A 21,693-nucleotide genomic window follows, 5' to 3' on the forward strand; every position below is an offset into this window, starting at 1 on the left:
TTTTTTGTAGATTTTTTTTATGATAACCATTTTGATTGAAGGTGACACTTCACTGTAGTTTTGATTTGCAAGGAGTAAATGTGTGAATATGTGTCATGATTCACTTTGCTGTACAGCAGAAACCAACACAGCATCGGAAAGCAACTATGGTGCTGGTGCTAAGTCGCTTCCGTCGCGTCTGACTCTTTGCAACGCTATGGACTGTAGCCCACCAGGCTCCTCTGTCCATGGGATTCTCCAGGCGAGAATACTGGAGTGGGTTGCCATGCCCTCCTCCAGGGGATATTCCCAGCCCTGGGATCGAACCTGCACCTCTTATGTTTCCTGCACTGACAGGTGAGTTCTTTACCACTCGCGCCACCTAGGCTTTTTTTGTGAATCCACTATACTCCAATAAAAATTTTAAAGTGTTATTTTCTAAATAAAAGGAAATAGTTTATATCAGTTAAAAGAAACACCATTGAAAAGCGCACTCTCCGTAGCCAAGGGAGAGCTGAGGGACTGTCCCCCACCCCGCCCCCGCCCCAGGATAGTGCTGGATTCCAGGGAACCGCTGCTGTTCTTTTTCTTGGTTCCCTTTTTATGCACAGACATGTGGGCTCAGGTTTCCACAAACGTGTCTGGGGTTGAACTGCATTGAGCACACATGTGTGCCCAGTCACTGCACTGGGCAGAGTGCAGATTATTAAGATCCACTAAGGGGATGGGGTTCTAACTGGGTGAAGCCAGTCAGCTCCCAGAGACAGCTGGGTCAGGCTTAGGACAGCTGGTTCCATGGGAGATGACTTCACCCAATGGAAACCAAGTCCCTTTGCCCCTATTAAATCCAACCATTCTCAAGATTAAATAAATGCACTGTTAGCCTATGCATTTCTTTCAGTTGGCTCAAGACGGCTCATAAGCATTCAAGGGTATGGACAAGATGGTCCATGCACACAGAGAAGTTGGGTATTTTCTCCAGCTCAGAGTTCAGAGAAGCTGAGTGGCCCAGGTTCACTAGCTGATGTGGGCTGGGCTGGGCTAGGCTGGGATTGAATCTGGGCTAAGAGCAGAGTCCACACTCCTTCAGTACTCCTCCCTGGTCCTGAAGGGTCCCTTGGGCATGCAGAAATGTCCCTAAGGGATCCCCTCCCTGGCCAAGTCTTCCAAACCCCACAGTTCATCATCCAACCACAGCAACCCCCAGTGGAGCTGTGCCCAACTGGGCTTGGCAGGCCCTCCACAAATAGCCATTTTTGATAGGAGTGATGTTAACATATCAGGAGTTTATGTAATTATTATTGTTACTTTGGTCTTGACTTCCTCTTGCCAGACATGATGTCTAAACAGGAAAGACCAGCCTTCCTGTTTGGAGATCAGTGACTTCCAGAAGCATTTGGCCTATAGGAGTTCCTCTCATCCCTCCTCCCCTTCATGTGGTTTTCAAAGATTCCTTTTCAGTCTTGAAGATGAGTGGGAAACGCCAATAATAGCCCCTGTGAAAGGAAGGAAAACCATAGTAGGCCAAATTAGCGGACACTGTTGTGGCCCTAGAGATGGGCTCTGCTCCAGAAATCTCTCCCTTCCATTCTGCATCCACAGGGTGCAGGGGTGGCTGGCCTGACCCCGGGCACACAGCACAACCAGAGGGTGGATGGGGACAAGTGTCCTGGCACCCTGCAGCCTTTCATGGGCACTTGTGCCTCATGCAGTGTCTGCTGGTCACAGTTATGGACAGCGGGGCAGGGTGTGGACGACGCCTCTGGCTTGGGGTCCACTTTCTTGGTTCCAGGGAAGGTTGAGGTCCTTCCCCCATGATCTCCACACCACAAAACCCAGGGCTCCATCCATCAGTGTTAGTCGTTCAGTCGTGTCCAAGACCCCCTGGACAGCAGCCTGCCAGGCTCCTCTGTCCATGGAATTCTCCAGGCAAGAATACTGCAGTGGGCAGCCATTTCCTTCTCTAGGGGATCTTCCTGACCCAGGGATCAAATCCAGGTCTCCTGCATTACAGGAAGTTTCTTTACTGTCTGAGCCACCAGGAAGCCCATTTCCTCCATCCATCAGAGCAACTATTATATAAAAGACATTGCCTGCAGAAGAATCTCTGAGACTAAGATGAATAGGAGAGTCCTTGTCCCAGGTGGCCACAGACACCCAGGTTAGCTGGATGCAAAGGCCAGGGCACAGGGACAAAGAGAAGTGGAACTGACAAATCTCGGGGCCCGAGGAGGTGCCAGGCAGCAGGCCCAGCACAGAGGGCCGCCTGTACCCCCAAGGAGTCAGGGTCTGGCTCTGGCTCACAGGGACCTGTGGGATGGAACTTTCTCTTTCCCAGGAGCACCCTTGGGCCACCCCAGGCCCCCTTCCAGGCACTCCCAGCCTCCCTGCGTCTGCATGAGGATGGGTTGGGTGAGCAGGGCAGGGAGGGAGGGAAGGAGAGTCACTTCTCCTGGAATCCTGGAGATATGGAAGCTGGTCTTAGAGAGATGAGGTAACGTCTGTAACTGCTCTGCCGAGGAGATGGGACGTGCACAGCCACACACCCTTCAGACTCTCCCTCCAAGCCTCCCAGGCTCACTTCGCCCTCTGGCCACCCCCCACATGCTAACTCCACGGTAAAGCTGTGAGGGACAGAGAGCGAACAGGATCGATACCTGTGAGGCTTTCAGGAAAGAAACCTGGAGTTCCCTCCGTCAGAGCCGTGACCTTGCCTGGACATCTCCCTGCTCGGGCGCCAGCACTATGTTTCCACCAGGGCCTGGGCCCTGTGAGGCAGGGGTGGGGAGGCGATGGGGGAAGGTGGGAGGCCTGAGACGGGCGCCGGCAGGCAGAAGGGCTGTGGAGCAGCCACAGAGGATGGCAGAGGCCCTAGCAGGAGGAGGGCTGCAGGCTGGGCTGAACTAGGACGGGACATGACTGCAGAGGGGCCCAGAAGAAGGGGGTGGAAGCTTCTGCCCCATGGGGGTCTCATCACGGAGTGGACCCGTCAGAGCTTCTCTATAGCGGGGTGACTGGACTCCCTGGGGAGACGGTGAAAGCCAGAAGGTCTTCTGAAGGCTGGCTCTAGAACTGGCCTGGTCACTTCCACTGCCTTCTACTGGTCAAGGCAGGTCACAGAACGAGTCCAGAGTGGGGGCAAGGGAGCAAGCCTCCACCTCTTGACAGTGGACAGCACGTGTGGACAGGCGGGGGAGCGGAGGCCAGAAGCCCTCTTTGGAGACTGTCTACGCTCGGCATGAGGGTCTCCAGGACTCAGGAAGTTCAATGCCTCTGCCCTTCCATGTGGGAGGGTGCAGCCCCAAGGGCCATGAACCTCTTTTCTGCCAGTTTTTGGATCCTTTCAACCCCCAGAATCTGAGATTCCTTAAAGCTCTACCCTCCACCCCAGCCGCTGGCCCTGGATGATTCCCAGGAGTGAGTGTGGCCAGTGGCCTCGATCCAGTGGCCGTGGTCGCCTCTTGCTTCCTCACACAGTTCCCCCCTCCCCTCAGCAGATAGTGATCGGTGACCAAGTTCTGGGTCATCCTGCCTCATGGGAAGAGAAGACCCTTCTGTGGAGCTTCAGAGGTGGAATTTGGACCAGCTGGTCAAAATTCCAGAGAGCAGATTTTGCATCAATCAAAGAATGAAGAGTGAGCTCTCAATGACAGAGCAGGCTGATTTATAAAGGAGGGAGCCTCCTGTCCCCAGAAGTATTCATGCAGAGGCTGGGTCAACCCTGCCAGAAAGACTAGAATAAATCCTAGACTAAAGGAGGTGCAACTCCCAAGATTCCTTGTACATTTAACCACCCTTCATGCTAACTGTCCAGACCCTACTGGGTGGCAGTTATCATTTTGCAAGTCCTGGCAATCCTCTTTTGGGGGGACAGTCCCCAGTCACTGTTAAAAAAACGGGCTGGCAGGCTGAACTCTCCCTACCCAGACACCAAGTTAATGACCAGCTCGTCAGGTGAGCCCAAGTAGCTCTGAGTGTTTCTATTTCAAGATGCCTGAACTGAACCTGAGCCTCAAGGAGTGACCTTGTGCAGAGCCTACACACCTCTCTCTGCTTGGCCTTTGGGCTGAGATGCGGCTGAAGGGGACTTGCAGCTCCATTCCCCACGAGGCGCCCCCTGCCTGTATGTGTGTGTGTGTGTGTTTCTGTGGTGTGTGTGTGGTGTGTGGTGTGTATATGCATGTAGTGTGTGATATGTGTATATGTGTGGTGTGTGTACGTGATGTGTGTGTGGTGTGTGTATGTGATGTGTGGTGTGTGTGTGGTGTAGTGTGTGTATGTGGTGTGTGGTGTGTGTGGTGTGATGTGGTGTGTATATGTGATGTGTAGTGTGCATGGTGTGTGTGGTGTGGTATGTGTGTGTGTGTGGTGTGGTGTGTGTGTGGTGTGATATGTGTGTGTGTGTGGTGTGTAATGTGATGTGAGGTGTGGTATGTGTGGTGTGGTCTGTGTGTGATGTGTGTGTATGTGATGTGTGGTGTGCGTGTGGTGTGGTATGTATATGTATGTAGTGTGTGATATGTGTATATGTGTGGTGTGATGTGTGTGTGTGTGTGTGTGTGTGGTATGTGTGGTGTACTGTGTGTATGTGATGTGTGGTGTGGTGTGTGTACGTGATGTGTAATGTGTGTGGTCGGAGAAGGCAATGGCATCCCACTCCAGTACTCTTGCCTGGAAAATCCCATGAACGGAGGAGCCTGGTGGGCTGCAGTCCATGGGGTCGCTGAGGGTTGGACACTTACTGAGCGACTTCACTTTCACTTTTCACTTTCATGCATTGGAGAAGGAAATGGCAACCCACTCCAGTGTTCTTGCCTGGAGAATCCCAGGGACGGAGGAGCCTGGTGGGCTGCCGTCTATGGGGTCGCACAAGGTCGGAATGACTGACGCAACTTAGCAGCAGCAGCAGCAGAATGTGTGTGGTGTGGTGTGTATATGTGATGTGTGGAATGTGTGTGTGGTGTGTGTGTGATGTGGTGTGTGTATGTGATGTGTGGTGTGTGTGTGTGTACATGATGTGTAATGTGTGTGGTGTGGTGTGTATATGTGATGTGTGGTATCTGTGTGTGGTGTGTGTGTGATGTGGTATGTGTATGTGATGTGTGGTGTGGTGTGTGTGTGGTATGGTGTGTGTATGTGATGTGTGGAGTGTGTGTGTGTGTGTGTGTGGTGTGGTGTGTGTGTGATGTGGTGTGTGTATGTGATGTGTGGAGTGTGTGTGTGTGTGTGAGTGATGTGTGTATGTGATGTGTGGGGTGTGTGGTGTGGTGTGTGTATGTGATGTGTGGTGTGGTGTGTGTGTGGTGTGGTGTGTGTATGTGATGTATGATGTGTGTGTGTGTGGGGGGATGTGTGTGAATCCCCCTTGAGTGTGGAGGAATTCCAGAAGGAACGTAGGTGGAGGAGGTGAGCTGTTTTCCCAGTCAGAAGGCTCTGTCTGTGAAGACTGTTTGGAGTTTGTCTTTGTTTTTGTGAGCCTGAGGCTTTCCTCCCTGAAGCGAATGTCTGGGATGTGGTGTGGCTCTGGTTTCTGGAGGAGAGCGAGGCGAAGGGGAAGGTGGTCCCCTGGGCAGGGGGACAGATGCAGGACAGGGGGGCCCACCCTGGGGCTGGCCTGTGTGAGTTCCCCCAGCCAGGCTCTCGGCACTTTGCCTCTTGTGACGTCAGGTGGCAGGGACTTGCTAGATGCCTTTGAGTCAACTGGTTTGGAAGGCTCTAGAAGGCTTTGGAGCGAAAGCTAGGCCTTGAGTTTAAGATTCAGCCTCTTGGTGTCTTCTCCCCAAGGAAGGACTCTGGGGGAGCCTTGGGCTGAGGACGGCTCAGGGCTGTGGTCCTGCAGCGCCACCTGGGGGCGATGAGGAGAATGGCCACCAGAGGAAGAGCCAGAGGGACCGTTTGCAGAGGGCGATCAGGGAGTCCTCTCTCTGGCCCTGACCCCAAGGGAGACTTCCCAGGCCCTTTGGAGACCTTGGAGATCTGCTTCCTGGTTACATCAGTAAACAGAAAAAAAAACTTCGCGCTGAAATCCTCAGATAGCCTTGCTGGGGGATCCTGGAGTAACCAGAAGACCCCATTTCCCAGCCTCCCTGTCCCACATTTTGTCAGAGTACCTGTTCTATTGAGAGGTGACAATTATTTACAGAGCCTTAGAGGATCATTTTACAGATAAGGAGGCTGAACTTCAGAAAGGCTCTCTCCTGACCCCCAGCCCCGCGCTCCTCCCAACCTGCAGCATGTGGTCCACCCGCCGTGTGGAGAGGACATCGGGCCCCCACAGAGGGGCTCAGGGGACCCCTCTGAGGACCCAAGATGATCTGAAGGGAGGAAGGCCCACCAAATAAAGCCAAGATAAGCATGGAGCTGAAAGTCTCAGAAGGGGAGCTAGAGCTGCAGGCCTGAGGCAGACAGAGTGACCCCAGGGGGCACGGAGGCAGCATTGCTCTTCAGTCACCAGGTCGTGTCCGACTCTAAGAAACCCCAGTGCACTGCAGCACGCCAGGCCTCCCTGTTCCTCACCATCTCCCGGAGTTTGCCCAAGTTCATGTCCATTGCATCAGCGATGCCATCCAACCGTCTCATCCTCTGTCACCCTCTTCTCTTTCTGCCTTCAGTCTTTCCCAGCATCAGGGTCCTTTCCAATGAGTTGGCTCTTCGCATCAGGTGACCAAAGTATTGGAGCTTCAGTATCAGTCCTTCCAGTGAGTGTATTCAGGGTTGATTTCCTTTAAGATCGACTGGTTTGATCTCCTTGTTGTCCAAGGGACTCTCAAGAGTCTTCTCCATCACCGCAGTTTGAAAGCATCAGTTCCTCAGTGCTCCTTATGGTCTAGCTCTCATGACTACTGGAAATATGAAAGCCTTGACTGAACAGACCTTTGGTGACAAAGTGATGATGACGGAGACAGCATACCTGCTGTGAAAATGTCCAGACTGAAACCCAGGTCCAAGAGAGCTGAGGCTCTGGGGAACCCAGACTCTGCTGCCTGCCAACTCTGGTACAAGAGGGAATGAATATTGTGATAAATTTCATGACTAAATTCCACAGCCCAGCCTCCTTTTCTTCAGCCTGGCCTGGCCACCCTGTTATCTGATGCTCCTCATCCGTGATCCTTCCTCAGAGCCGGGCTGCTGGCCTCGCTGGATGCTCTGTCCCCACGCATTGGCTTTTGCTGGGTCCCCTTGCTGGGGTGGATGCCTGCATGCTCCTCTCTGCTGTAGCAGAACACAGCCAGAGCTCCTGGGGCTGGGCCAGGGTTGGGGGTGTGAGGTGGGGGTAGATGATGGGGGTGTGATGATGTTAGTTTGCCAGGACTGCTGTAACAAAGCACTGAAGTGGGGGGGAGGCAGGGCTCAAACAACAGGAACGTGTCATCTCATAGTTGGTGCTAGAGGCTGGAAGGCCAAGACCGAGGTGTCAGCAGGGTTGACTTCTTTTGAGGACTGGGGCAGGGAGGATGTGCTGCAGGCTCTCTCCTTGGCTTGTGCTCTCCCTGTGTCTCTTCACCTGGCGTTCTTCCCGTATTCCTGCCCGTCTCTAAATTTCCCCTTTTTATAAAGACATTGGATGAGGGCCTACCCTAATGACTTTGTTTTAACTTGACTGCCTTTCTAAAGAGCTTCTCTCCCAGTGAGGTCATAGTCTGAGAAACGGGGGCGTTAGGAATTTGGCAGAGGACACAGTTCAGCCCATAAAAATCTATTGTGCAGATCTGGCATTTGCTGGGCTCTTCCACCTGCTAAAGGCCATCTGAAAGCTGAAGGGAATGGATTTCTGAATGGAAATTCTGAAATGGAATATGGTTCAGAGAGCAGGAAGGAGGAGAGTTGTGGGGGTGTAAGGAGTGGATGAAGCAACTCATGTAGGAACAGATATTCCACCAAAGATCAGAGATGGGTGGAAAGAAGTGGTTTGGGGGAAGGTTTTGTTGTTTGGGGGTATTAGATCAATTTCTCTTCCATCTCCTTTGGAAAACTTCAGCAAGGGTTTCCTTATTTATCCCTAGATTGGAGCTAGATCTGTGTTGGGGATGCAGTGTGAGGATACCCAGGTTGGCTCAAGAGCAAGGGCAAGCACTGCTGAGGGGCCCAGGGAGAGCCCCAATAAATCTAAGTCTTTCTCATCCTCCGAGGACCGGCTTACAACCCTCTTCCCTGCATAGCTGAGCTGCTTTTGTTCCAGTGAAAATACCCACATTACAGTAAGCAGATCATCTACACCATTTCCACCACCACCAGCCACCAGCGGTTAGCCTCACTCCCCGCTCCCCCCATTCTTCTTGTACACATGTCCAGAATGGTCAGCAACCTGGCTGCAACCATGAGTCAGCTCTGTTTCTCCCTCAGCCCTACCCGAGGGTGCTTAACACATGCCCTGCACATAGTAGGTCTCAAAGCATGCTTCTGTGAACTGTAGACCACTGGAAGGCTGACCCACGTCATGCCCCTTTATACTAGCATTAACGCATTGCTGGATGCACGCACACCTATAGCTCCCTAGATGCTGGTGTTTGTTGGTGCCTAGAATGTTGATGCAGAGAAGGCAGTGGCAACCCACTCCAGTACTCTTGCCTGGAAAATCCCATGGATGGAGGAGCCTGGTGGGCTGCAGTCCATGGGGTCGCAAAGAGTCAGACATGACCGAGCGACTTCACTTTCACTTCTCACTTTCATGCATTGGAGAAGGAAATGGCAACCCACTCCAGTGTTCTTGCCTGGAGAATCCCAGGGACGGGGGATCCTGGTGGGCTGCCGTCTATGGGGTCGCACAGAGTCGGACACGACTGAAGCGATTTAGCAGCAGCAGCAGAATGTTGATGGGAAGAGTGACGCTCACTTTGTACCCCCTCAGTTTGAGAGAGGCCCCTCACAAGGTCCTCTTCAGATTTTCCCCTCTCCCAAATGTGGGCCACCCCCTCGCCCCCAGGGTTTAGAAGTTACTAGAAGGGCCCTGTGTTTAAGAGAGTCTGTGGCTGCTGCTCCCTTTGATCTCAGGCCTGGCCTCAGGCAAAGGAGCCGGGGAAGCATTTGGCACCCCAGGCAGATCTAAACCAGGCTTTGAGGGGCCTTTTGCTGCAGGCGCCGAAGCAATGGAATTTGCCTGATAGTCTCCGGGAATCTCTTTCCACTTAATAAATTCTGTCTGAAAGGAATGGTAATGGTTTCAGGGACAAAGTGTTCGAGATGGATTGGAACAGGGGGTTCACGGCTGCCAGGGCCACTGACACAGGCTTTGAGTCCGGCCGCGGGCGGACATATGGGCTGTCTAGACCCCGGGAAGGTGCACATCCGGAGCTGGAGCAGGGCCACAGCCACGTCGTGCGGGGAGGGATGCGCAAGGGCTTCGGAGCCAGAGGACAGCAAAGGGAGGAAGAGCGGGAGGGGGCTCTTTGAGGCTGTTCCAGCACATCAGGCCCAGAGAGCCCCTGGTTGCTGGTGTAGGGCCTCTCTCAGGGGGCCAAGAGTGAGTGACAGGGACTGCTGCCCGTGCTGATGCTGAGGGCTCTGGCCTTGGAGGCCCCCAGGGCTCCAGGAACCCCTATTCTAACCAGGAGGTGGGGGTGGCAGGGTGGGATAGGGGGAACCCGGCTATGGGCCTTCCGGGAGATGGAGTCAGCTCTCAGCACATTCTCATCATTTGTTATTGTTCACTCTCTGAGTCATGTCCAACTCTTTTCTACCCCATGGATGCAGCACACCAGGCTTCCCTGTTTCTGCTATTCCTGAGTTTGATCAAGTTAATGTCCACTGAGTCCGGGATGCCATCCAACCAACATATCCTCTGCTGCCTTCAATTTTTCCCAGCGTCAGGGGCTGTTCCAATGAGTCAGCTCTTTACATCCGGTGGCCAAAGTATTGGAGCTTCAGCTTCAGCATCAGTCCTTCCAATGAGTATTCAGGTTTATTTCCTTTAGGATTGACTGGTTTGATCTCCTTGCAGTCCAAGGGCCTCTCAAGAGTCTTCTCCAGCACCGTAGTACAAAAGCGTCAATTCTTTGGCTCTCAGCCTTCTTTATGGTCCAACTCTCACATCGGTATATGATTACTGGAAAAACCATAGCTTTGACTATATGGACCTTTGTTGGTAAAATGAGTTTGCTTGCTTTATTTATTTTTTGATTTGTCTGCACTGGGTCTTAGTTGTGGCACGCGAACTCTAGGCTGCAGCATGTGGGATCTAGTTCCTTGGCCAGGGATGGAAACTGAGTCCGTCCCCTGCATTGGGAGTGCAGAGTCTTAGCCACGGGACCGCCAGGGAAGTCCCCTAGGGAGTGTACTTTAGATGAAGCAGGTACCATTATCATCATTGTAATGTCCATTTCACAGAGGAGAACACTGAGGCTCACAGGAGTAGGGGCTCACTGAAGAGCAAGAAGTAAATAGTGCTGGCAGAACGTGTGGTGCTGGGGCCTCTGTTCCCGTTACGCCTACATTCAGCTGTTTATCGAACATGTACTGTGTGCAGGACCTCACAACAGCAAAGAAAAACTGAATCTTGGAGAGTTCAAGTCACTATAGAGTTGGGCTTTGAACTTTGGTCCTCAGATCCCAGACCCCACGTTCCACGTGCTTCCTGGCCCTCTGTCTCCTTGGGGTTTAGGTCATCCCAACCTCACACAGAGGGGACAGAGAGCTTCTCCAGTCCCTGACTGGGGAGGACTAGGGCATCCTTTACAGACTGACCAGGTCAAGTCTGACCTTTCCTTGTTAGTGTGCTGTCATCAGAATTTGTCCTTGGATGCAGCCAAACCATTTTTTAGATAGGAGATCTGCTGCATTTGAAGTTTTAGGCACACTTTGGGGAGTCCCATCTGCTGGCCTCCTTGCTTGTTTTGTGAGCTCAATAGTCAGCCTCCCATCCCCTGGGGTTTCCTGTTGGCGCCTTCAAATTGGTCCAGAAAAACTCTTGCCATCGTCTCCTGAGTCAGCTGAGGTGTCCGCAGGAGCTCAGGTCTTTGAAGTCTGTCCCTTTCCCAGGGTGCTGCTGGGTGATAAATGTTGCTTTGCTTTCTGCTCTTTCTTCTTCTTCCTTTTTTTTTTCAAGTTTGTTTTTCATGAAAAGAAATGGCAGTTGGCAACATCCCTGAAGTTTTTTAGTGGGGCTCCTATAATGAGGTTTGCTGAAATTCTGGATAGGAAATGTTTTCTCTGTAGGCTCAGAGGCAGGTTTTGAAACTTTTGTGATGTCTGTGGCCTTTTTCCTTTGAGCCAGCTGGGTTTGCCTCTTCAAAGATGTCATCCCCAGGCTTGCCAAGCATGGAGTTTACTGCTCCACTGTTAGGGAGTTACGTGAGGGTAAAAATAGGTCAGTGCTTTTTCTTCCCCCTCTTAAAGAAGAAAGTGTATGTTTTCCAACATCCCATCAGTCAAAAACAGCTGAAGCAATTTTAGCTCACTTTTTCCCCCAAAACGATTTACTCTGAGACTGAGTCAGAATGTGGAAGACTTCAAGGAAAAACTTTTCCATGAAAGTTAACTGCAATTAACGAGGAGGGAGCTGTGGGGAGAAAGAATTTGTCAGGGTTTGCTGTGATGTCAATGTTGCTGCTGTCTGACAAACACATACAAAACACAGACCAGATCCACGATGAGTTCCCCTCCACATGCAGATTTCTATGAGAAGTGAGCATTTCTTTCCATTACAAATCTGCATGGCTTCATTTTCCCAGCTGCAACTTTCAACAAGATGAAATGACGCACACTGGCGCACATTATAGTCTTTGAAAATACGGCTGAAGAAAGTTTCTCAAGGATACATAAATCAAGGAGCCAGTTCAGCCATGAATACATTGTGCTGTGTGCTAAAAGGGACAGGTTAGAAGCCTAAATGCAAAACAGCTTAAATGCTTTTTACTGACTCAGGGAAGGAGTCAGCTCGGGGAAGATTGCGAGCTTTAATCCTTTTTGTATCTGACTTCTGTTTCTTCCAAGTTCAAATGTATCTTTATGGCCTTGTCTGTAAGTACAGCCATAGATACTTGCATAGAGGTTTATGAGTTGGCCTGGTCTCACCCCCCTCCCTTCCCCCACTCTCATTTTCTACCTCCTCCCACCCTCCCCCAACCCTGTCATTGCCCATTTTCTTCCCTACCCCCAACCACAGACCTCTAATTTCTCCACAGCTCTACCCTCCCTACTAGGTCTTCTTTCCATGAGCATGTCTACACCTGAAGGTGCTTCATCTTCAAACTGAATAAAAACCTTCCCTTCAGCACATCTCCCTCTTAAATACTCTGTATTTTCTGCCCCTCACAGCCAAACTGCTTACTAGAGCAATCTACACTCTCTCACTCACTAGTCATCCCACAAACAACTGTCTTGTGGTTTTCTGACCAGTGACCTCTACATAACCAAAGCCAGGGTTCCTCTTATGGGATTTTCTTTCTTTTTAAATTGAACTATTAGTTCAGTTCAGTTCAGTCGCTCAGTCGTGTCCGACTCTTTGCAACCCCATGAATCGCAGCACACCAGGCCTCCCTGTCCATCACCAACTCCCGGAGTTCACTCAGACTCACGTCCATTGAGTCAGTGATGCCATCCAGCCATCTCATCCTCTGTCGTCCCCTTCTCCTCCTGCCCCCAATCCCTCCCAGCATCAGAGTCTTTTCCAATGAGTCAACTCTTCGCATGAATTGAACTATAGTTGATTCATAAAGTTTTATATATACAGCAAAGTGATTCAGATTCTTTTCCATTACAGGTTATTAATACAAGACACTTAATATCATTCCCTATGCTATACAGTAGGTCCTTATCGTTTATTTTATTATGGGATTTTCATACAGCATTTGATAATGACCACCCACCAACCCATTCATCCATCCATCCACTGACCTACCCAGCCATCCAGCCAGCCAACCATCTATTCATTCATCCATCCACCCAGCTATATATCCATCTAATTCATCCTTCCATTCATCCTCCCACCTACCTACACATCCATCTGTCCACTCATCCATCCATCTATCCACCTTCCTCCACATCCATCTATGTACCACACAGTGGCCTGACGTGTCTCCATTTTCAGGACCAGCCCCCTGACTTCTGAGCTGCTGCTTTCCCCACGTCTACTCCCTTTTCTCCACCCACCCCTCCTTAGGCCCCTCGCCAGCATCTCTTCTTCCACTTACCCCTCAGATATCAGTGTCACCCAGAGCTCTGTCCTTGTCCTTGGGGTTGCTCACCGTCCATATACTTGCACTTTTCGCCTCAACTTCTCCCTCGTTACTGATGATGTCCAAAGCAGCATCAGTACCTTAGGCCTCTTCCCAAAGCTCCAGAAGCCCCTTGGAGCCCTTCAGTGTCGGGCCCTCTGATTCTCAGGTATCTTGTCCACAGCCCAATCTTCATTCTGTGATAAGAGAGTGGCTCCAGAATCTTGGGCGTCATCCTTGACTCCTCTGCTCCTCTAGTCAAGTTCGAATCCCTCCCTTCTGGGTAAATTCCATCCATATCCTTAATGGTTCCTCTGGGCCTTCAGAGAAGGGGGCCCCGCACTGCCGGAGACAGCGTCAGCTGAAAGTCCAAGCCACGTGCCTCCACCCGCCTGCTTCTCACTGGCCCCTGGGTGTTGAAATAACAACAGCAGACACGTCATGAATGCCTGATATGTAATCACCAGGTTCTGGGGCAAGCACCTGGGAATTCAGAACTAACATTATCTCAGTTTCACAGATGAGAAAACTGAGGCCTAAGTGGTTTCTGTTGGGCTTTTCACATGCTTTTCACTTGGCCACATGGGGCTGCCCCTCCTGCTTCGCTCCACAATCCCAGCCACCCACCTCCAGCTCAGATCAGGGTTCTGAGGTCCCACTTGCTGGGGCCTTATTTCCTCTGCCCTCATTCTTTTTTGCCTGAGTTCCTGCAATTTTTATTTTTTAATTTTTAAAAGTCTATGAACTAACGTCCTATGTCCTCGGGTTGTATCTTTCCAACCCCTCCTCTTCACCGCAGCAGGATTATTTCTTCAAAATACTAATCTAGTCATGTCTTTTCTTCTCTAAAACCCTTCAGTGACATGCCTTTGTTTTCAGGGCAGAGTCTGAACTCTGGGTTGAGAGTGTGTCATGGAAGTTCCTATATATATATATATGAAAGGGGAAAAGTGTTAGTTGCTCAGTCGTGTCCAACTCTTTGGGACTCCACGGACTGTAGCCCACCAGGCTCCTCTGTCTATGGGGATTCTCCAGGCAAGAATATTGGAGGAGGTTGCCATGCCCATCTCCAGGGGATCTTCCTGACCCAGGGTTGAATCCAGGTCTCCTGCATTGCAGGCAGATTCTTTAGCATTTGAGCCACCAGTGAAGCCATATATATGTGTATACACACATACATACAAAACTGAATGCATTGATGTACACTTGAAACTCACATGACAATATCAACTATATTTTAATAAAAATTGAAAAAATAAAAAGGAGGATGTGTGTGGTCTCATCCACAAGGGAGTAATTTGTATCACTGCATCTCAGCAATTCCAAAATATGTTTTTTTCATATTTAACATTGAGCAATCAGGATGCATAATACTATCAATTGCCACTATTTAAATGGTAGTTTTAAGAATTGTATTAGTGGTGCATCAAATAAAGGAGTATCTTATAATCAATGACAACTTAGATATGATGCATTATTTCCCTTTTATTTTTATAACCAACTTGGAAATCCATTGAACCAGATGTCTGTTGGCCAAATACATTGTCATCTGCTTCATGGAAATATTGAAGTCTGCCAATGAAGCAAGTCCTTTGTCAGCTGAGGTTTTGACTCATGCATTGTTGACGCCCTGAAACTTTGGATCTGTCCTGACCCTTGGCAGGAGCCTAAGAACTTCTCATGGAGATGGTGACCCTGGTGATGGTAATCTTATTCTCATGGTTGTGGGGGTGCTTAGATGTTATTACTGCTTTTTCTTCTACATGTCTTCATGACAGTGAAGGATTTGTGTTAGTTTGGGCAGTAGATTGTCCACTTTACTGGGCAACCACTAGGGCTTGTCCACATTAACATTCATGGTGGTAGAGACTATGTAACAAGCTAAGGAGGCCAGGCAAACAAGTCTTGCATTCCATCTATTTTGTTGTATAAATGGATTAAAAAATGGGCCCTGTGTATTGGCCCTAAGTTGTTGACTTCTGTATAGAGGTAAAGACCCCATAACTCCACATTCACCCATACCAAAATCAAATTTTTACGCATCCACTGGCTTTTAAAAAAATTTTATTCAAATATAGTTGATGGTTCAGATGTCTGCCTACAATGTGGGAGACCCAGGTTCAATCCCTGGGTTGGGAAGATCTCCTGGAGAAGGAAATGGCAACCCACTCCAGTATTCTTGCCTGGAAAATCCCATGGACAGAAGAACCTGGTAGGCTATAGTCCATGGGGTTGCAAAGAGTCGGACACGACTGAGCGACTTCACTTTCACTTTCATGGTTGATTTACACTGTGTTAATTTCTGCTGTACTGCAAAGTGATTCAGGTATATATATGAACACACACACACACACCCCTTCTGCAGTGGCTCTAGATATAGTCCAAATAAGTCTTGTTTTGCCCCCTTAGTGCCTACCTGCTTTGCACAACCTGTAAGTCTTGAAAGAGCACTCAGCTCCTGCAGGCCATAGGTAAAGACAAACGCTGAGGCTAAAAGACCCCACACTCTGGTTGCCTTTCAGAGCTCTTTTATCTAAAGGCTCTGCACTGCGCTGTTGAGTGACCTCACCCAGACACGGGATCCGCTCTCAATTGCCTTCTCTGGGAGCGCCCTTGACCTCCCCTCTTCTGGGTGGTGGCCCTCAGCCTCTGTCCCCCGGAGGGCTCTCCCTCCCAGGTAATCTGTTCAAACGCCATCTAAAGAAGCTCGTTGTGTGCACTGCCACCTCGTGGTCATTGCCTTTTTCCTTCATCAGCCCCCAAATCTTAGCGCTCACACAGGGTGTAACTGTGTAAAGGAGCAGTGCATCTAACTGTGGACGCTGACCCAGCATGAGGCTTCCCTGGAGTCCAAGAAGCTGGGCTGGTAACACTGTTGAAATGCCACTGTTACCTAAAGACAGTATATGCAGGGGTCAATCATTACATATGCAGACAGTTTTGAGATTAAAAAAAAAAAAATAGCCTCAGCTCCTTTAATGCAAAGACAAACTCATTTAAAAATTACAGAGCAGACGAGTGAGCAAGAGTGATGCTCAAGTGAAAGGGCATGGAATGGGAAGCTAAGACATCAAGGGAAGATTCTAGTTCTTTTCCAATGCACAACCAGGCTCCTGTTACCCATCAGCCCAGACAAGAACATCTTACCCTCTACTGCTCCCTGTAAGAATCGATCCTCCACTTGATAGTTTCCAAAGGGCTGCTGTGACAAATTACCACCATCTGAGTGACTTAAGAAATACACTTTTATTGACTCAGTGGAGAACAGAGGACCCAGATCAAAGTGTCAGTGGGGTTGACTCCTTCTCAGAGCCGGGAGGGACAGTCTGTTCCAGGCGTCCCCCAGCTTCTGGTGCTTTGCTGGCAGTCTTTGGCCATTCTTGACTTCTGGGAGCATCACTCTGACCTCTGCCTTCATCTCCACAGGGTGCCTTTGTGGGTGTATCTGTGTTGAAATTTCTCCCTGTTGTAAAGACTCTAGTCACACTGGATTGGGGGCCCTATTTCCCATAAGTCACATTCTGAGGTACTGGGGGTTAAGAGTTTTTCAGGGAAGAAGTTCAGCCAATAACACTCCATAACTCGAATTTCTTTTATTTTTTGTGATGGTTTCCTTTCAGTGACTGGCCATGGTGATAGGAGACCCCCTCACACTCAAGAACCAGGTTCTGGGACTTCCCTGGTGGTCCAGTTGTTGGGAGTCTGCCTTCCAGTGTAGGGGGACGTGGGTTCAATCTTTGGTCGGGGAACCAGGGTCTCACATGCCACAGGGCAACTGAGCCTCCTAACCATAACAAGAAGTCTGCATGCTGCAAAGATCTGAAGTAGCCAAATAAGTAAATATTAAAAAAAAAAAAAAGCTGGCTCCTGCCCTCCACCCCCCTTACCCCACCTGCAGGCTGTAGGGGGTGCCCAGCGAGTGCTCTCTTCTGCCTTCATACAATCTCAGCTAGAATAGCTCCATAAGGCAGTGCATTTAGCACTCCCCTCTGCCCCAGACTAGTATAGGAATCACAGATTAAAATATAAATACTAAAACTAGAAAGCTTCCAGAAGAAAACATAGAGAAATATCCCTGTGGCCTTGACATAGGCAACTTCTTTCTTAATATTTATCAGATAGGACACAGGAGCACCAACCATAAAATAAATGGATAAGTTGGACTATCAAAACTAAAAGTTTTTGAATATTAAAGGTACTGTTAACAAAATAGAGGGGCAAGCTGCAAATCATGAGAAAATATTAGTAATATACATGTCCAACGAAAATTTGTACCTGAATGGATAAAATACATCTGCAGGTCAATGATGAAAAGATAAACAACCCATTTAAGATGGATACAAGACTTGAACAGTTTATAAAAGAACATATGTATGTGGGTAACAAGCACATAAAAGCGTATGCAATATGTGAGTCATTGGGAAAATGCAAACAAACCCACTATGAGATACCACTTCACACCCTCTAGAAAGGCTATCACACAAAAGACTGACCATACTAAGTGCTGGTGAGGATTTGATACAACGGGAGCCTCACACATAGCTGGCAGAAGTGTAAGATGCTACAACCATTTTGGAACCAGCTTGGCAGTTTTTTTCAAAGTAACATACACCTACCCTATGACCCAGCAACTTCACTCTTAATATTTACCAAGAGAAATAATAACTCGTCCACAAAAAAACATCTGTAAAAGAATGGCCCATGGTTGCTTTAGTCACAGGAGCAAGTAACTGGAAACAAGCCAGTTTGTTGGAAACAACAAACCTCCAAGGGAGACAGGATAAATAAATTGTGGGCAATCCATACAAGGCAGTGAAAAAAACGAACACTGAGAGATGTGACACTGTGGAGAATCTCAAACAATTATAAGTCAAAGAAGTCAGATGCTAAAGATCGACTGAACATTCTCCTTACCTGAAGTTCAGGAACAGGCAAATTAATCAGTGTTGGTGGAATCACGACAGTGGTTATCTGAGTTGGGGAAGGGCTGGGTACTGGCAAAAAAAAAAAAAAAGGAAAAGTAAGAGGGCACTCTCCAGAGTGATGTAAATACTCTACATGTTGACTGAGGTAGTGATTACATAGGTGCAGACCACTGTCAAAATGCACTGAATAAACCACAGGGATTTACTGTATAACACACGCAACTATCGGAGAAGGCAATGGCACCCCACTCCAGCACTCTTGCCTGGAAAATCCCATAGACGGAGGATCCTGGTAGGCTGCAGTCCATGGGGTTGCTAAGAGTCGGACACGACTGAGCGACTTCACTTTCACTTTTCTCTTTCATGCATTGGAGAAGGAAATGGCAACCCACTCCAGTGTTCTTGCCTGGAGAATCCCAGGGATGGGGGAGCCTGGTGGGCTGCCATCTCTGGGGTTGCACAGAGTCGGACACGACTGAAGTGACTTAGCAGCAGCAGCAGCACACGCAACTATATTACATATCTTGTAATAATCTATAATGGAAAAGAATCTGAAAAAGAATACACATATGTGTATAACTGTATCATCTTTGCTCTACACCTGGAACTAGCACAACATAGTATTGATACATCAACCATACTTCAATAAAAAACTGAGTGGATAACCAAATATCATCAAAAAATTTAAAAATACATTGAAGTATACACTTTGCATTTGTCCATTTTATCATACGTTTAAAAAAAAAAGACAGCCCAGTGAATTTCCTTCTCAGATTTTCAGAACCATTGCCTAGACCTCCGAAGATGTCAGTTTCGCCCAAGGACAAGGAATGGGGTGTCAGAGCAGAGGAAAGGTACGTAGATTCAAGGAACCAGAGATACCTAGATGGTCAGTTTACACAATGTCACCTTGTCTGTATCAACCACTGAGTGTGCATTTATTTTGTGCTAGAACTGTGCAACTTGTTTCTATATACCTTTTAATCCTGGGGGAAGAAACACAACAAACCAAATTCTGAAGCTCCAAGTGTGAAAGGATGCACAGCCAGGACTGTAAGTCAGTCTTGCGATTCCAAGCCGAGTGACTCCCACGACTATCTCTAGGAGGGGTGCTAGCTGGGGAACTCCTGCCCCAAGCTCCTCGGGGGGCTGCAGTCAGGGAACCTCCACACCAGCTTTCCCTCCTTTGTTGGGCACTAACACTGAAAGTCTTCCCCAGAAGCAGCAGTGGTCCCCTCTCCAAAAAAGCTCTCTTGTTTTCATGTGGACCAGTGAAACACTGGTGACTTATTTTTGCAAATCCCTCCAGGCTTGGCACGACCAGCAGACCTGAAGGAAGCTGGCCCGACAACACAGCTACAGCTGGAGAAAGAGCTGGGAGCCCATAAATGGCCCAGGTCACTGGAAAAACCATGAAAGTGACCTCCAGCGTTAGGCCCTGAGGGCTGCTTGAGCGGCAAACCCAGGTCGGGGCAGCAGAAAGCTGCCCCAGCCCCCACTCCACCAAAGCACCTGTTTCCTGAAGGGTCTGGGCCCCCGATGAGACATGATGTCATTGCTTTTTATCACGTCTCAGTGAGGTGACCTTCCCGGGGAGGAGACAGGAAAACACGGGCCTGCAGAGGTGCAGGGTCTGTACTGGGAAAAGAAACACAATCTGCAGCCTGTTGGTTTCCAACTTTCAGGAATAAAGCTACTTTGTCATATTTGCCTGGACCCGTAGGGCCCTGAGGGGACCACAGAGCCTTAGCGAGTTCCTTCCATGGAATTGTCTGGAAAATACAAATATTTCATTTCTTAATGGGTCTATCTAAATGGAAGTTATTGTGGCCGTGGAGAAAGAAAATAGTTCATTGCTCAGGAAGATAGATGAAAATTTCTTTAATAATAAGAAAAACAAAATTGAGCAAAACACCATATATATTGTGATGTTTACGTGATGTATATGTGATATACATGTGAATATTATGTATATTCAACAGTTGAAAGCATGTTGCTTTTCGTTGATGGTGGTTTAATTTTGAAATTCTGGCTAATTCTATTTTCTCTATTTGCTTCCAAAGGCAGAAATTATTATCTGCATTTTATATATACATTTGTTGACCGTTTATTCTGTCTATACCAAAGTATTATTATTGAAATGTTTGCATAGAGTTGAACATGAAGTAATACCAAAGACTCATAATAAAAGGTTTGCACTCCCCTCTCCTACTCCATCCTCCTTCCATCTCCCTAAGCTCCTGGAGCCAGGTCAACTGTGTTTTTCCTCTGGTTGGGTTTACAAACTTAGAGGTGAAACTCTAACAAAGATATGGTATTTGGGGTTTTTTATTGAGGAGTAATACCATCCAGAAAAGTGAACAAATTAGTTGCTGCAGATAAAAAGGATTGTCACAAAGCGGCCACACCCATATCATCACCCAGGTTGAGCAATGGAACATAACCAGCATTGGGTCGCCCCCCTCCAACGCTCCCCTTCCTTCTCCTCAGAGGTAATCATTATTCTCACTATCCTCATACATGAGTTTTGCTTTTTTTGAAATTTCTAAAAAATGGAGTCACTCAGTATGTAATACAGTTATGCCCCACATCCTTGACTTTACATTTTTGTGAGAATCATTCATTCATGTTGTTGCATGTAGCTATAATCAGTTAATAGCTTTTCTGTGGAGTTTTCAATAACCATGATTTATTTATCTATTTTATGGCTGATGGATATGTGGGTTGCTTCTAATGTCAGCTACTGCAAAGAATGCTACCATAACATTTTTGTCTTCTGGTGCCTATGTACATGGATTTCTAGCTATGGGTAGAATCATAGTGTCATAGGGCACATTCACATGGACTGAACTTTGGTAATTATCAGGGGACTGCTTTTTTTTTTAATTTGTTTTATTGAAGTATGGTTGATTTCCAACGTTGTGCTGGTTTCTGCTGTACAGCAAAGTGATTCAGTTATACATATATAATGGCATGCATTTGTATCTTTGTTTGTCTTTTTAAATTTATTTTTATCCTTTTATTGGAGTATAGCTTCTTTTTTTTAATGTTTAAATTAATTTTATTTATTTTTTTTTTAAATTTTATTTTATTTTTAAACTTTACATAATTGTATTAGTTTTGCCAAATATCAAAATGAATCCACCACAGGTATACATGTGTTCCCCATCCTGAACCCTCCTCCCTCCTCCCTCCCCATACCATCCCTCTGGGTCGTCCCAGTGCACTAGCCCCAAGCAGTAGCTTCTTAACAATGTTGTGTTAGTTTCTGCTGTACAGCAAAGTGAATCAGCTATATGTATACATATATCCCCTATTTTTTTGGATTTCCTTCCCATTTAGGTCATCACAGAGCATTAAGTAGAGTTCTCTGTGCTATACAGTGGGTGTAAATTTTAAAAAAATCCAATTAACTAATGAGAACTGACTGTATAGCACAGGGAACTCTATTCAATGCTCTGTGCCGATCCAAACGGGAAAGCGAAAGTCATGTCAGACTCTTCGTGAGCCCATGAACTCCAGAGGAGCCTGTCCATGGGATTCTCCAGGCAAGAACACTGGAGTGAGTAGCCATTCTCTTCTCCAGGGGATCTTTCTGACCCAGGCATTGAATCCCGGTATCCTGCATTGCAGGCAGA

The 21,693-nt window shown here is 48.2% G+C and overlaps 1 protein-coding gene across 3 annotated transcripts in view; it reads right to left on the minus strand.

The window, feature by feature from the left end:
* Positions 1-12,650: 12,650 nt before the first annotated feature.
* The window catches only part of TLR5 (toll like receptor 5), a 40,675-nt gene continuing 31,632 nt past the window's right edge, over positions 12,651-21,693 (minus strand). Inside the window, exons 3-4 of one of the 3 annotated variants that reach the window (XR_011560754.1) lie at positions 18,045-18,124; positions 12,651-13,539 (exon numbers count right to left, since the gene is read on the minus strand). The gene's annotated coding sequence lies outside the window, so the exon portion shown is untranslated. Of the gene's footprint in view, positions 13,540-15,520; positions 16,594-18,044; positions 18,125-21,693 lie in introns of those variants that run through there. The other 2 variants (XR_011560753.1, XR_011560752.1) reach the window with 2 other exon arrangements.

This window comes from Bos indicus, chromosome 16 (genome assembly GCF_029378745.1).
Source record: "Bos indicus isolate NIAB-ARS_2022 breed Sahiwal x Tharparkar chromosome 16, NIAB-ARS_B.indTharparkar_mat_pri_1.0, whole genome shotgun sequence".
NCBI classification, from domain to species: domain Eukaryota; kingdom Metazoa; phylum Chordata; class Mammalia; order Artiodactyla; family Bovidae; genus Bos; species Bos indicus.